The 15,261-nt window shown below is 34.7% G+C and overlaps 1 protein-coding gene across 8 annotated transcripts in view; it reads left to right on the forward strand.

Moving 5' to 3' along the window:
- GALNT13 (polypeptide N-acetylgalactosaminyltransferase 13) overlaps positions 1-15,261 on the forward strand; it is a 472,802-nt gene that overhangs the window by 28,470 nt on the left and 429,071 nt on the right. For all 8 annotated transcript variants that reach the window (XM_070579812.1, XM_070579811.1, XM_070579819.1 and 5 more), the window contains one exon: positions 1,063-1,133. The gene's annotated coding sequence lies outside the window, so the exon portion shown is untranslated. The remainder of the gene's footprint in view (positions 1-1,062; positions 1,134-15,261) is intronic.

The following is a 15,261-nucleotide window of genomic DNA, read 5'->3' on the forward strand; positions in this document are numbered from 1 at the left end:
TCTCCCACGTGCTAGAGGAAGATAAATTAGACTCTCAGAATGCCTGTTGGTCTTGTTGAACTGTTGATTTGCTTATAGTTGGTTTTAGTGAACACAAAAGCACACCTCCAGTGTTAGTAAGCTGGTACTTCTTCTCAGTACTATAAAGAACCAGATCTCTCTGGGCAGAAATTCTATTGGTCACCCGAGAACTAATGTTTCCCTAAAGTGGCTTGCTACTTAGGGGACTTTTTATTCGTATTGTCTAAAGTGTGGCTGCTCTGTCTGAAACAACACATTGTACTTTAAAGGGTTACTTTAATGATCATTAGATTGTGTTTTGTTTTGTTTCTTTTGAACAGTTCTTTTGAACAGTATACCCAGTAGCATAAAATCCATTTGTTGAAATATTTTGTTTCGAAATTAATGTGTTTTCCCCAACACCTCTTCTATAAAACAAATTAATAAAATCTGATTAAATAACTTTCTCCTTATAATTGACTTTCTGAAAAGGAAACGAATGTTTGTGTATTTTTGTGAGGTGTGCAAGTGGCATGCCTGCATTTTTCTCACTGCAACGTTTTCAATTAGAATTGAAGTTCAAGTACAAAGTGAATTAGTGCAATTTTCTGGGTAAATCAAGTAAAATTCTCTTCTAACTCAGTGACCTTCATATGTCAGACAAACATACATTTTAAAAACTTGAATTATTTTAATAACCACTTCAAATCTCCAGCCAAATTTACTTATAAATATCTCATATTTTTAAATATGCTTTTATGTTGGTCTGCCATGTTCTGGGGGCACTGTGTTTCTTGCATATGCTTCTGAAGCCAATGTGCAGACCCTTCTTACCTCTTCCTTAAGAGCGTCCTCCTCGACTGATGTGTAGAATATTTGCATATAATTGAGAATAGTTCTGTTCATCAGCCCATTTTACTTTACCAGATGTACAATTTATAACTTGTAAAACTTTATTTCACTATGTTAAAGTATGTAGTATCTAAGTATTTGTTGATCTGGATAAGGTTTTCTGTAACCTTGGCAAACTGCTTACTCTTTTGGATTTTTTTCTTTTCACAGATGCAATTTGTAGGAGTATTTTGAGGATGAATGTTTGCAAATCACTTTGAAATTGCCAAGCGCCACATACAGTAAGTAATATGTATTTTTATTTTTCCACTCAGTTGCAGTCATGCTGAATGAATTTGGCAGACAGTCATAAAAGAACACATTTGTATTACGGTTCTTGATATTTGTGACTATTGAGGCAACATGTATATAAAAAATAAAAATTCGGTGAGCTATTTGCTAGTCTGAATTAAGTTGTATAATTTCAAGATTTCTAATGACATATTACTATTGTTCTGTGTACATAACTTGCATATAATATTTCTCACTTAATATTTAAGTGAGATTTTTTTTCCCCTCTAAATCGTAAGTTGAGAAGAGTGAAGACATTAGTGCTATTAGCCAGTGTTGGTATGGAAATTTTAAAAAGGAATTTTGAAATAAGTATTAAGATTTGCTGTGTATCAGCTAATTTATATGTATTGTCTTTAACTCTGCCCCGAATATTTTAAGATCAATATTTATATTCCCATTTTATAAATAAGAAAACTGAGACCCAAGAAATTTTAATACTTTGCTTAATATCTGTTCAAAGTGATGAATCTAGGTTTTGAACACAAGACTTTTCAGAAAATATTGCCTCCACCAATAACTTAGAAAAGTTAAATAACTTTTACTGAAGAGCCTGAATATTTAAGAGTTTAAACATGTTCTGATTATTTCTTTGGATTTTTGTTTTGCTTAAGCGTTATCCTGAAAAGTAGTGAATATATATTTTTTCTACTGTCTATCATGTCGTTGCTTTCATTTCAAATGATACTTTGCAATTCCTTACTTGGACTGCTTTGAACTAGTAGGAAATAAGTGAAAATGCAGATTCTGAAAGAAAGTTTATAAATCACCTAAATTATTCTTAATAAAAAGTGCTTAGAATTAGAGTTGCTAAGTTCTCCAAGAGTCTTCTTTCATTCATTAAAAAAAAAGACACAATTAAATACTGTCATGTTATTATTTTAGAGTTGGAAGGGACTGTAGAATCATAGAGTCCTAGCCTCCAGATGCTCAGATTCCTTGTTTGATGAAGTGGGATGATCAGGAGGACAATTTTAAAATAGAATTTTTGAAAAGTATGAAAGAGATGGTGGTAGCATTGGTGTGCATACATTGTCTTCCAAGATAACTACTTCAGAAAAAGGTGGCATAGTGCAGTGGTTTAAGAATTCAGACTCTGGGTTCAGACCCCCTGGCTTTAAATTCTGGATTTATTACTTATTAGCTGTGTGGCTGAAAAAAATTACTTAACATCTCTTTAAAATGGATATAAAATTAGGAACTACCTCATCTGTGGTAAGTGTGTTAGCACATGTAATGTATAGGACAGTTCTAGATACATAATAAATTGATATTTCAATTCAAGTATGCTTGTTAATAAGCATTATAACTTCCTAATCATGTCATATGGTGTACACAACAAAGGTACTCAGTGAATACTGTTCGTTGATATGCTCAAAAAGAAATTAAACTTCAGCCTTCTTTATAAACAGAGCAAAATGCTTTTAGTGGATATCTTTACTTCTTTGAGCTTTTATTGAAGAAGCAAACCATTGAGGTAATCGGCATGTATACATATGGTATATAAAATGAGTGTGTGTATATATATCCCATTGTGCATTGATTGCATACCTAGGCTGAAAGTGTGCTTCTGTGCTTTTTGGAGAAAAGAGGGAGGCAGTTGTAAAGTGCTTGTGGAGTCCGAAATGTTTATTTTGAAGGAGACAGTGCAAACTTATGGATGCAAAATAAAGAGAAGAGTCGAAATGATGGTCAAATAATTTGAAGGAACAATCTCTTTCAATGTTTCATTAAACAATTCATGGAAATTGAAGTGATGTGGACAAGAAAACAATATTTATTAAGTATTTACTCTATCCCACACACTTTACATTCAACATCTCAGTTAATCTAAGCAATAATATCATGAGGTACATATGTTCTTATCCCCATTTTTCATATGAGGAAAATGCACCACAGATGGTCTAAATCTATCATTCACAGGAATAAGCTTGAGGCCAATCTAATTCTAAAGCTTCTTTTCTTTATTCTCTTAACCTGGGTGTTAAACACTGAAATTCTGTGGCTGATCTAGCTTTATTTTATTTGCATAAAAACCCTTCTCCCAAACCTTAAATCACACATATCAATTCTTTAGTAAATAAGTAGTTGATGATTGAATTTTAACTGAAACAAATGGCAATTGCCTTATATTAATTGTTGGCAGGACCACTCAGAAATCCAAAACTAATTGCCTGGAAAAAATGCTGTTTGAGTAAAGAAAACTTAAAAAAATAAAAGAGTTTCTTCCCCAAGGGCAGAGACCATATTTTATACTTCTATTAGTCTTAATTCTCAGAATTTGAAGTGACTGACACCACACCTTTTCCTTGCAGTCCCTCAGCCACTTCATACAGCGCAGAGAAGTTTGGAATGAAGAGTTCAGCTTACCTTAATCATTCTCCTCCCTGTTTATAGTCCTCAAGTGTGTCAGCATTCAGGGACATCCTTTACAACACATCGGCCACACTGATACCTTCTGTTGTCACCTGTGTGTGATCTTCATCTTCTTCCCTTTCAGTCATCCACTGATCCCATTTCCTTTACGTATCATTTCCTGAAACAAACCATCAGCAACATTTTGCCTGAGGGACATTTTCAATCTTACTAATATTTAAAATGTTACTGCCCTAAAAGTAGATGGATCAAGTCTTTTGTATTCTCACACTTCTCTTGGTTTGAGAGTGAAATAAGTTTTTAATAAATAGTGAAATAAGCTTCTACTTTCAATCTCCATATTTGGTTTCTGAAAGACAAAGCTAGTGATTACATTTAATTCAATAAATATTTATTGCATGCTCCTATTTTGAGAGGCACTGTGGTAGTTAAGTACTAGAGCGAGTGGGAGGGTAAGACAAAAATGACTCTCGAGAAAATTCTGTCTTCAATTTGAGGAGATAAGATATGCTCAGGCATAAATAAGCCAAAGGATATGATATTAGGATAGGGCATCAGGAGGATAGTCCAAAGCAATGAAATTAATAGAACCATTTCAAGTAATTTGAGAAATAATAAAAAGGTCATATATATGTGAACAAAATAAACCATTAGAGGAGATTTAAGAAAGGAGATACAGTTCTGAACTGCATTGGCTCCAGATTTCATGATGGAGATGACGTTTTTCTAGATCTTAATGCAAGTGGAAAATGTTAACAGGGAAGTCAAGGAAATGGTATACCAAGCTTAGAGGTGAAGAGGCATACTTCATATTCAATGAATGGTAAATTAATCAGTTTGACAACAGAATAGGTTTCTTGTGTTTGACTAAAAACAGATAACACTGAAAAATAAGGTTGGAGCTAGGTTCTAGGAAATATTGATAATCAGAGTAAGAAATTTGAATTCAATTGGTAGGCAATTAAAATAAAAACAAAGAGAATATTTTGTGAGGGCTAATCGTCTCAACAACAAAAAAATTCATATTTGAATATCAGTCTGGTGTTGTCTTTATAATGGATTCCAGCTGGAAAAATTGTAGACAAGAAGAACAAGTTTTAGGAAAATATTACAGTATAAGAATGAAGGAATGAGGTCAAGAGCTGAGATTGTAGCACTGGGAATGGAGAGGAAGGAATAGATATTGATGAGGTTTTGAAGGGAGTAAGGTCAGAGAGTAATAATAATCCTTATCATTTGTGTGGCATTTACTATGTACTAGGCTGTATTTGAAATTATTTACACTTATTATTTAATGTAACCTTCAAACAATCCTGACAGGTAGTCATTAATGTCATCCCCATTTTGTACAAGAGAAAACTGAGGCAGAATTAGCGAAGTAAATTGTCCCAGGTCAAATAACTAGAAAATAGCAGGGCTGATACTTGAGCCTAGTTGGTCAAGCTCCAGAGTCTCTGCAGTTAACCGCTATACATCATTCCTCTAAAAAATAACTGAGATTTCCAGGTTGACTGAACTGGAAAATGATGTTACTAATAGTTAGAGAAAGAGACTTTTTTTTTTTGAGTTTTCCCCTTCTTTAGTTAAGTCTTTGTGTAGAGAGAAAATTCTCCTGACCTCTAGGGAGAAATACCCGTTATGGTTAGTGATGAATCTCTTGTATACATTCACTTCTGTGCTGGGCAACAGGAACAGTGTAATTTATGATATTGCTCAATTATAAATTAGAATAGTAAATATGTCATCTTAATGTGATTTGTCTTCCTTCCTTAGCAGGGCTTAAAATGAAACAAGGATAGAGTGCTAAATTAAAGATTTAATATCTTGGGTCCATGAAAGACCAATATTTTAGACTTAGTTTACCTATCATACTAAGCAATAATTTTGACAAGGGAAAAAACTAACACACAGCTTAGAGAGTCTCTCTCTTTTTCTATATGGGAGAAGTAGCGTAATGTACTGCTTGGGAGCGTGGGCTCCAGAACCATACTGAGGCGTGGGTTCAGATCCCAGAATGAGGTGTCTTTAGCTGTGTGACTGTGTCAACGATGTAGGCTCTCTGTGCCTCAGTCTCTTCACCTTTGAAATGTGATAGTACTAAGTCTTCTAAATATCGCGAAGGTTAAATGAGATAAGCACTTACAGTGGTTCCTAACACACAGTAAATTCTCAACAGGTATTAGTTATACTCATTGAACTTTGTATCATAATTTTTAATTTATAAAATTAAATTACAGAATTATTGCCATTTTAATCTTCTTTATTACGAGATTTTACGCATTAAGGGTACAAAACAATGATTTTTACAAGCAGAGACCCATGTAACCATCATACGGATCACGAAATAGAACATTTCTTTTATCCCAGAAACCCCGCTTTATCTGCCTCCCAAACGTTACTCCCCTTCTATCAATTCCCTGACAGATAACCTTTCTGTGACTTTTATAGTAATCACTTCATTGCTTTTCATTATAGTTTTAACATTTTATCATGCATCCCTAAATACAAAATTGTAGTTTAGCTTGATTTTTGAATTTATGTACATAATAGTTGTATAAGATGCATTCTTTTGTGTCTAGTTTTCTTTCCTGGACATATATTTCTAAATTTCATTAATGTTTTTGCGTGTTTCCTTAGTTTTCATTGCTATGTAGTGTTCCATTTTATAAAAATATTACAGAGTATTTATCCACTATATTGTTGATAGACATTTGGGCTGTTTCTGGGTTTGGGCAATTATGAATAATGCTGCTATGGACATTCTTTTAAAAATTTCTTGCACATCTACATGCATTTCTGTTGGATATAAACTTAGCAATGAAATTGCTCACTTATATTATATACAAGCTTTCAGTTTCAGTAGATACTGCCAAACAGTTTTCCAAGTAGTTACACTAATTATACTCCTGTCAGTTCTGTATGGGAGTTCCTATTGTTTCATCCTTGCCAATACTTGGTATTATCAGTCTCTTTAACTTTAGCCATTCTTATGAGAGTATAGTTTACATTTTCCTGTTGAATAATGTGGTTATGTTATGTACTTTAATTGCCATATGGATGTTATTGTCTGTAAATTGCCTGTTCAAGTGTCTTGTTGCCTATTTTTCTATTGTGTTAATTGTTAATATGTGGAAGTTAGTTATATTTGGATTAAGAGCCCCCTGTCAATTAAACATTGCAAATGCATTTTCCCTCTCTGTGACTTGCTTTTTCAATTTCTTACTGGAGTTTTTGATGAGGAAAAGTTTCTAATTTTAATTTTAATCATATTTTTGCATTTAGATTATTCCACTTAGAATTGATTTTTGTGAATGGTTTGAAGTACATGTTAAGTCCTATTTTCCTTCCAAATGAATATACAGTTGTTACAGAATCATACTGAAAATTCTCTCCTTTGCTCACTGCTCTTTGATGCCATCTTTATCATAAATCAAATGTCCATATATGTCTGTGTGTTTGGGGCTAACTATTCTTCTCAGTTGGTCTATCAGTCTCTCCTTACTACTTATAACAGTATTTTAACTATGGTTGCTTTTTAATTATTCTTAATATCTATTAAAACAAGTTCTCCCACCATGTTTTTATTTAAATCATCTTGACTTTACCTTATTTCACATGAATTTTAGAATTACTTTGTCAAGTTTGACAAAAACATTGTTAGGATTTTAGTTAGGATTGCATTCAATCTATTTTTAAGAATATTTTTAAAGAATTGGCATAATTACAATATAAACTTTTAATCTGGAACATATATATATGTGCTTGATATATTTAGGTCTTTTTAATTTCTCTCAATCATATTTTATGTTTTTTTGCATAAAGATCTTGTACATTTTTGGTTAATTTGTTCCTAGAAGTTTTATGTAGTTTAATATTATTATATATTATATATTTTTTAAAACTTTACTTTCTTTTTGTTCCTTGAATAAGGAAAAGTATTTTTTATATTGACCTTGTATATAGTAGATTGTACATTCACTTATTTATTTTAATATTTTTTCAGTAGATTCTTTTGGATTTTCTGTAAGGAACTATGTTGTCTGTGATCAAAGATAATATTATTTATAATTTTAATTGTTTTTCATATCTTATGGAATTTGTTAGAATGTTCAGAACAACGATGAATGAAAGTGGGAAGAGTGGAAATTGTGCTCTTATTCTCAAATCAAAGGGAAAACTTTCACCATTTTTTTAAGAATGATATTTACTGTAATGTTTTTGTAAATATCATATTGTTTTAGATTGAGAAACTTACTTTTTTCTGATTTTACTGGGATTGTTAATCGTAACTGGGTTTTGAATGTTTTCTCTATCTATTGAGAGTATCAAATGATTTTCCCTTTTTATTTTGTTAATCTGATGATTTATATTGATTGCTTTTTTTCACAGACTTCAAATTCCAGCAGCAGAACTGCTGCTTCCTTGTGCTTGGTGTGGGACGTAGAGTGCCAGGACTTTCTGTGTTTGTTCTCCACCTTCCCCTTGTAGTGTGTCTTGCATGCTTGCCTAACAGAAGCAGCATCTTGTTACGCTCTTGTACCTCTCCTGCTGGCTGAGTGCTGTTGCCTGTTACTTGCTGCAGTGCCTGGTGTGGGCGCAACTGTTCTGGATTCCTTTGCTCCAGTCTTAACGTTAGGAGTGTCGTGTGCACCTGGGCCTTTCAGCGTCCCTGCCCATTCCTCCCATGGCGCCCAAACTCCTCCTTGACTCTGTGGGGTTGTTTGGTGGGAGAGCGTCCTGCCCTTCCCCAGCTGGTAGCAGATCTCTGCTTTGTGTTAGTGTAAGATTCCGGGCTCAAGACAGTTACCTTCCCGTCCAGCGGGCTCAGATGATTTTTGCCTCTTTCTAGTAACTATGGATCTTTTCCAGGGCTCTGGGGTGTGAAGGTTTTCAGTCCTAGAAGGCTAAATTTTGCTTCATATTAGAGAAGAGTCTGGGGAATCAGAAAGGATTTTGTGCCTTTGTGACACCAAAGTGCTCTTTTGGGTCTCCTGCCCTGACCTCAGTCTTTCCGCTGAGCAGCTGGTAGGTGCCTGAAAAAAAGAGCTTATGAATGAGTGCATATCCTTTTGTGTCTGTGGGATCCCAGGGCGTCTATACTGTTCTGTTGACCCATTCTGGCCTTTAAGTATTTGGTACAATTTTAGCTGTTTTCTTCTTACCCACTTTCATAATGAGCACCTGTTCCTCTTTTGTCCTGTCAAAGGTGAAACGGCTCGTATGTCCTGTCTCTCCTCAGAGGGTCTGTTACCCTTTGAAATTTAGTTAATCGCTTTGCCTTGTGACCCTAGCTTTCTGATGAGCTCAAGAAAAGTTATTATTTTGTAGATTATCTGGCCTTTTCTCATTGTTAAGGTAAGAGCAATATTCGGTTGTGGCTTTTGACCTTCTAAGTGGAAGCAAAACTGCAAATTTTTTTCATATATATTTTAGCCCAGCTTTTCAAGTTTTCCAAAGCAAGATGAGTTTTTTCCCTCAAATTACCTAGTCTGCTTTTACCAGAGGCAGAAGTCCTGAATTAGTTGGAATTTTTAGTAGTCTTTCCACACAAAAATGAGTTCTTGCTCTTACAGTTTTGTGAGCAATTGAAGCTGAATGGATTATGTGTAACAAAGTTTCTTTGGTTTAAACAAGATGGAGTTCAGGTTTTCCCCGGCACAGAGGAAGTCTGGTCATTGGCATTATGGGGCTGGAATAATGGTGCCTTGGTCATTAGGGTCATCCTTATGTAGTTCTGTTCCACCATCTTGGCCATATGACTTCATCCTCAAGGGTTTACCAGTAGTTGAGATGACTGCTGGAGCCCAGCCATCATGTTTGTGTTCTATGCAGGGAGAATAAAAACAATGAAAAATGGCAAAGAGGCATGCTACCAGCTAGTTTAGCCCCCGTCAAAGAGATTCCCTAGAAACTCCACCCAATATTTTCTAGCTAACCATCATTACTCTTTGTTGTAAAAGAAGCTGCTACATATAGGTTTTAGCTGTACACACAACTGATCTGAATGCGTCCCTAGGAGGGAAGGGGAAGATAGGTATTGGGGAGGCTCTTTGCAGCCTCAGTCACATTTAAACGATGGGGATTACATTTAGGTAATGTGATTTCTGAGGCAGGATGGTGTGGGTTAAAATACACAGATTCTATCATCAAACAGAGCCGGGTTCTGATCTTGGCTCTGCAAATTACTAGCTATGTGGCCTTGAGCAAGGTTCTTATCCTAACTTGTTCCACTTTCTCAGCTGTAAAAGCGCGTGATCATAACTATCTAGCAACATTTTGGTGAGAATTGAATATGATAATATATGTAAAGGGTCTATCACATAGGAAAGGATCAATAAATAGTAGGTTTTATTTCACGCACCTTATATTAACATAAATTCAGTTATTTAAGGGAGGACAGAATTTATTTATCCCTAATGCTGATTGATAGAATAGAAAGACCATTTATCTTGTTTCTCCTGGGTAAAGCTCTATCTTTTAGATGGGATTGAGCATCTCAATTTCCACCCTTTAAATATATCATTTTTACACTTTAAACTGTACTGAAATATTGCTAAAAATTTAGGTTTATGATAGTAGTACTCTATGTAATGTCAAACCAAGAAACAGATACGATGAATTCCAATTTGAATTCTACCATTAGAAGTTATGAAACTTGTGAAAGTCGTGATAACCCTCTGGACCTCAGTTTCATCAGCTGACAAATCAGTTAGGTGGATGAGCTGACTTCTACCACCTATGTGACAGCTTTAAACACCACAATTCTATGGGTTTTTATTTGCCCTAGACAGATTCTCTTGTCAAAAGAAATAGCCTAAAGACCAGCAAATAAAATGATGAAGACTTATTTACTCAAACCAAAGTTGAATTTTTACAGAAACTGGCTTTTTTTAAGAGGTTGTAATACCTCTCAATGTTGTAACACCATGTTAGAAAACTGGCTTCAAATTCTGGTTGTGAGGATTTCTGGCTTACACAAAGTGTGTTACTCTGGACAAGTCACTTAAATTCTCTTCACCTTAGGTTACTCACTTATAAAATGGGCAATATATATTAAGACCATGATGAGGGTCAAATGAAATAAGAACAACATAAAAGTACTTTTGAAAACCACACAAGTTCAATGCTAAGCTCTTTAGAAGGTCCAATGGGTAAAGCACAAAAAATGCCCTCACTCTCTGGTATGGAGATTGTATGATAAGACTTTATAAATAAAATAAAGCTACTAAGGGCCTCTGTTTTAAAGTTGGCATTAGACTTGGGCAATCTATTTTTCTGTCCACATTATGTTGTAGGAACTTGTGGGTCTAGTGCACCCCGCAGAGGCCAGACCCGCAAGCCATGTCTACGACTTGGTGAATGGAGGGGCTTCTTGAGGCACGTTTCTAGGTGTGATCTCTCTCTGCATCGGAGACATTCTGCTTGTGATCCAGTGAGTCTAAAACAAAGAGCATATCATCTGCAGTGTGTCGCTGTTAGTGCTGTCTCTTCTCCTCAGTTTGCCCATTTGAATTGACAGTTAAGGCTCCTTTATAAATAGCAAGTAATTAACTGAAAGCATGGTTGCCGTATGGCAAAATAGTCTCAAATGTTGAACTGATGAAATTCAATAGCAATGCCCAGTCTTTAAGAAGATATTATGTTCTATGATAAAAACCTTGAGATTATTTTTGTTCTCAAACTAACATATATCAAACTTATATAGTCTCTGTTTCTATATGTGTATGTATATTTATTTGTCTTGTCACCACCTTTTAAGACTCATAAAGTAGGCCATATGTATATTAAAGTATGTAAAGTGCACTAATATTAAGTGTACAGATTGATGGATTTTTACATAGTTATATACCTGTGTTACTACTACACAGATCAAGATACAGAACATATCCAATCCCCAAGAAGTTCCTCTTACATCTCTTCCCCATCAATAACCTTTTGGTTTTTAATATTTTTTTATTTTGGCTTTCTGATAATGAGCTTCTGAAAAGATATGGAAGTATTTTGAAGGGCAATTACAATCTTTTAAAATGTTCTGGAAGTATTAATAATTATGGCAAAAAATAAAAACCTCTAAACAATGCTGAACAATGCAATGAACTGTAATAATAATATTGCAAGTAATAAACTTCATTACACACTGACTGAAATGAAATAGAATTGCAATGTGGAAACCTCATGAAATTTTATACAAATCTCCCACTACAAACCAAAAAATAGAGCGGTCACATAGGCTGGTGAGTATTCTGTCGGTCATGTTGCCAGGCAACCTCAGTCAGTATCAGAGACACCCGATTGAGCAGCGGAGAGTCAAACTAGAAGGTATCTTGGAAACAGAAGGATCCAATTGAAAGAGAGGGAGAGAGGAGAGAGAAAGGGAATTAAAAAAAAGAGAGAAAGGGTATCACTTGAGCGTTTATCCACGTTAGTCATGACAGTAAACAATTTTTTTTCGAGTAACATTCAGCTAGCTTAGAGCAAAATTCTTTGGGTTTCTACTTCCTTCAATGTGTTTTCCTCCTTTGCTATGTCTAGACATATGAGTGCAAAGGTTCAGCAAGATGCATCATCAGTGATTTTTAGGAGAGAAGAATGTTACAAGTCATTTTGAGCACATTCAAACCATGTTCGCTAAGAGTTCACTGAGATTTTAATCATACAGTTTTATGTCTGGTTCAGTCATGCTTAAAATAATTAATCTGATTTTTAAGTTGATATACTTTGTTAAAAGAGATGGAGAGTACAAAATATAATACCTACCATCTGGAGTTAACCCTTTTCTTGGAAGGTAAAAAGGAATAGAGAGGGAGGCATGCCTAAGTCCCTCTGGGCCGGCATCAGAAGAGATGATATATACACCAAGCAGACAGAGTGGAATCTGGATGACGACCTCAGCTGAGCCCTCTACTCTGAGATGCAACTTTTATGTTATGTTTTGAGAGAGATTTCTTCTGTTCTCCATAGCTTTGTATAAAACCTTTTCTACTGTCCTGTGTCTAACCCCACACTACTCTTCTTTCTTCCTTCTTAACAGATGACGTACCGAGAAAATAGCATCTGTGAGATAGGAGCCTGTGAGGTTCCTGCTAATTTACCACTATCCATAAATCTTTTTATTCTTTCCTTCCCATGCTTCTTCCTCTATAAGCCAATGCTTCATGCATGCTTGGGATCTTATACCTGTACATGTTCTAAGAGCCCTAACTCACATGAACATTTTCTTTCTCTTCTATATCTTCAACTTCCTCCCTCTCTCTTGATTCCTTCCTAGTAGCATTAAACATATCAAAGTATCTTTCCCCATAAAAAAGAAAATGCATCTGCACACAATAAAGGGACAAATCCTCTCTTTATTCCAGGTCCACTTTCTGCTACACAGTAACTCTTCTCTCTACTCACAGGTAAACGTTTCCAAGAATTGTCTGTGTTCTCTGTGTCAAATCTGCACCTTCATTCATACCTCAACATGCCAAGTCTTGCTTTTTCTGCTCGTCTGAAACTGTTCTTTCTAAGATCACTAAAGTTAGTCCTGGGACTCTTTATACAATGTACTTCTTTGATCTCTTAGCATGATTGTGTTCCACTGATTGCACCCTCTATTTTTAAATATTCTTTCTATTGGAATCTATAACACTGTACTCTCTTGTTTTTCTCTTCCCTTCACAGCCCTTGCCAGTCTCATTTGTGGGCTTATCTTTCTTTCAAATTGCTACTCTAAAAGAGTCTTCATGGCATTCTTTTTTTCTCACACTTACACTCTCATTGAACAAATTTTACCAATTTTCATGGCTTTAATTAACATTGGTTTACTGACTCCTTCATCTTTACCTCTCTTGAAATTCAATTCCTATATTTACCTGCCTTCTGGGCAGCTCCACTGGTTATGTCCCACAGGAGCCTCAAAATCGTCAAAGTCTACTAGCAAATTTATGAATTTCCCTATTTTTTCTACAATAAACTTAATTAAAAATATATATAAAGTGATGAGATGCCTAAAGAACAAAATAAAAATAATAAAATCAGTACTCTTAACAATGATGCTGTTCCAGAAACTTTAATCTTGAGCAGGTCTTAAGTAACATGTCCCAAGCATTTAGCATAGGGCCAGGAGCATTTAGGTACTTAAATTTCCAATAAATGAAGTAAATAGCTTATATTCTTATAAATCTTAAATGCTTTTCTCTTTCTGAGTTGTATTAACAAATTCTTTTGCTCATCATCACATTGATCGTCATCACAGCAATGGCTAACATGTGCTGATTAGTTACTATGGCCAGTTTCTCTGGTTTTCATTTTATGTGCATAATCTTTACAAAGATTCTATAAGTAGGTATAGCTCTTATTGCCATTTTATAAACATGGGAACAACTGGAGTTAGCTGGACAAATTAACCTCTCTAATATCTCCAAAAGCAAGAGTGGCAGAGGGGGCACTTGAATCAAAGTCAGTCTAATACTCCTAACAATGCTGTAAATGTGAATTTTTATGAAAAAAACCACTTTCTATATTTTTGGCTCTTTGGTACAAACATTCATTGTTCTGATATTTTTGCTATTATTTAATGTCTTCAGTGTCTCAGTACTGGCAACCTGACTACAAGCACAATCTTAGGTGGTATCAATTGTCATTTTGGTTTGGGTTGGAATGAAGAAAGAACTTAGAATATGCATCCAGGCTTTGGGTAAGAGAAAAGGAGGTTCTGTAAAATGGCAAGTGAAGATTATGGAGAAATATTGGGATGGCCAAACAATATGGTGTTTTATCCACAGAAGAGGACGAAAATAAAGAAAAGTTGGAAAGAGAGTGGGAAAAACAAATGACATGTGGAAAAACTACTGACAAATATATTCTGCAGAGCCAATTGCAAATTGAAATGAACAGCCCTGGTTAGGTGATTTTTATAATTGAAAAAAGAGGAGACTATGGAGAGGAAATGAGATGAATAAAAAATGAATATAAGAAATATAATGAAGAGAAACATAATTTAAATATGATCAAAGAGAAATATAATTTAATAAAATGAGAGGAGTGGAATAACCAGGAATCAAAAAATGCCATAAAGAAAAAAAATCCTATGCATCAGTTAATAGGTTTCATTGATTCAGATTTCTCTTTGTACCTATCTGCTGGAAATGTGAAGCAAAAAGAAAAATAAAATGTTGATTGCTGTTCTATTGGGGTAGAGCTGAATAGATGTGGGAAATCTGAGAATTTTTATACTGATTATGGTTTTTTGCAGGAGAGGAGTCATACAGCATTTTCCTTCTCAGTTTGAACACTGTTTCATTCCACAGAAATAAATAGATAAGAGATTTTGCAATGGAGCAAACCTACTGATTTGTTCAGATGTCAATCAGTGGTTAGAATGTATTTACTATGCTTATCAAAATCAAAAGAAAATATTATAACCATTCAGCCCCATAAATAGTGGAGCTTTTCCTTGGACTAAACAGATGTTATTGATCTTGAAGCTTTATACTTTTGCTGTTTGAGCTATGAAGCTATAAAACCTTTGCACAAAATTTGTGAGTTGTTTGCTTTTAGAATTTGAACGTTGACTCGAAAATAAGCTGTAAAAAGAAAAACCATCTATTAATAACTCATTGTGTCTCACTGCTATAGTATAAACCATAAAAATCTCCTTTCTAAATAGGAAATCTAACAATTGAGGTAACGTTGAGTAGGGTGATAATTGCTTCTCTCCCA

Source organism: Equus przewalskii, chromosome 17 (genome assembly GCF_037783145.1).
Source record: "Equus przewalskii isolate Varuska chromosome 17, EquPr2, whole genome shotgun sequence".
NCBI lineage: Eukaryota > Metazoa > Chordata > Mammalia > Perissodactyla > Equidae > Equus > Equus przewalskii.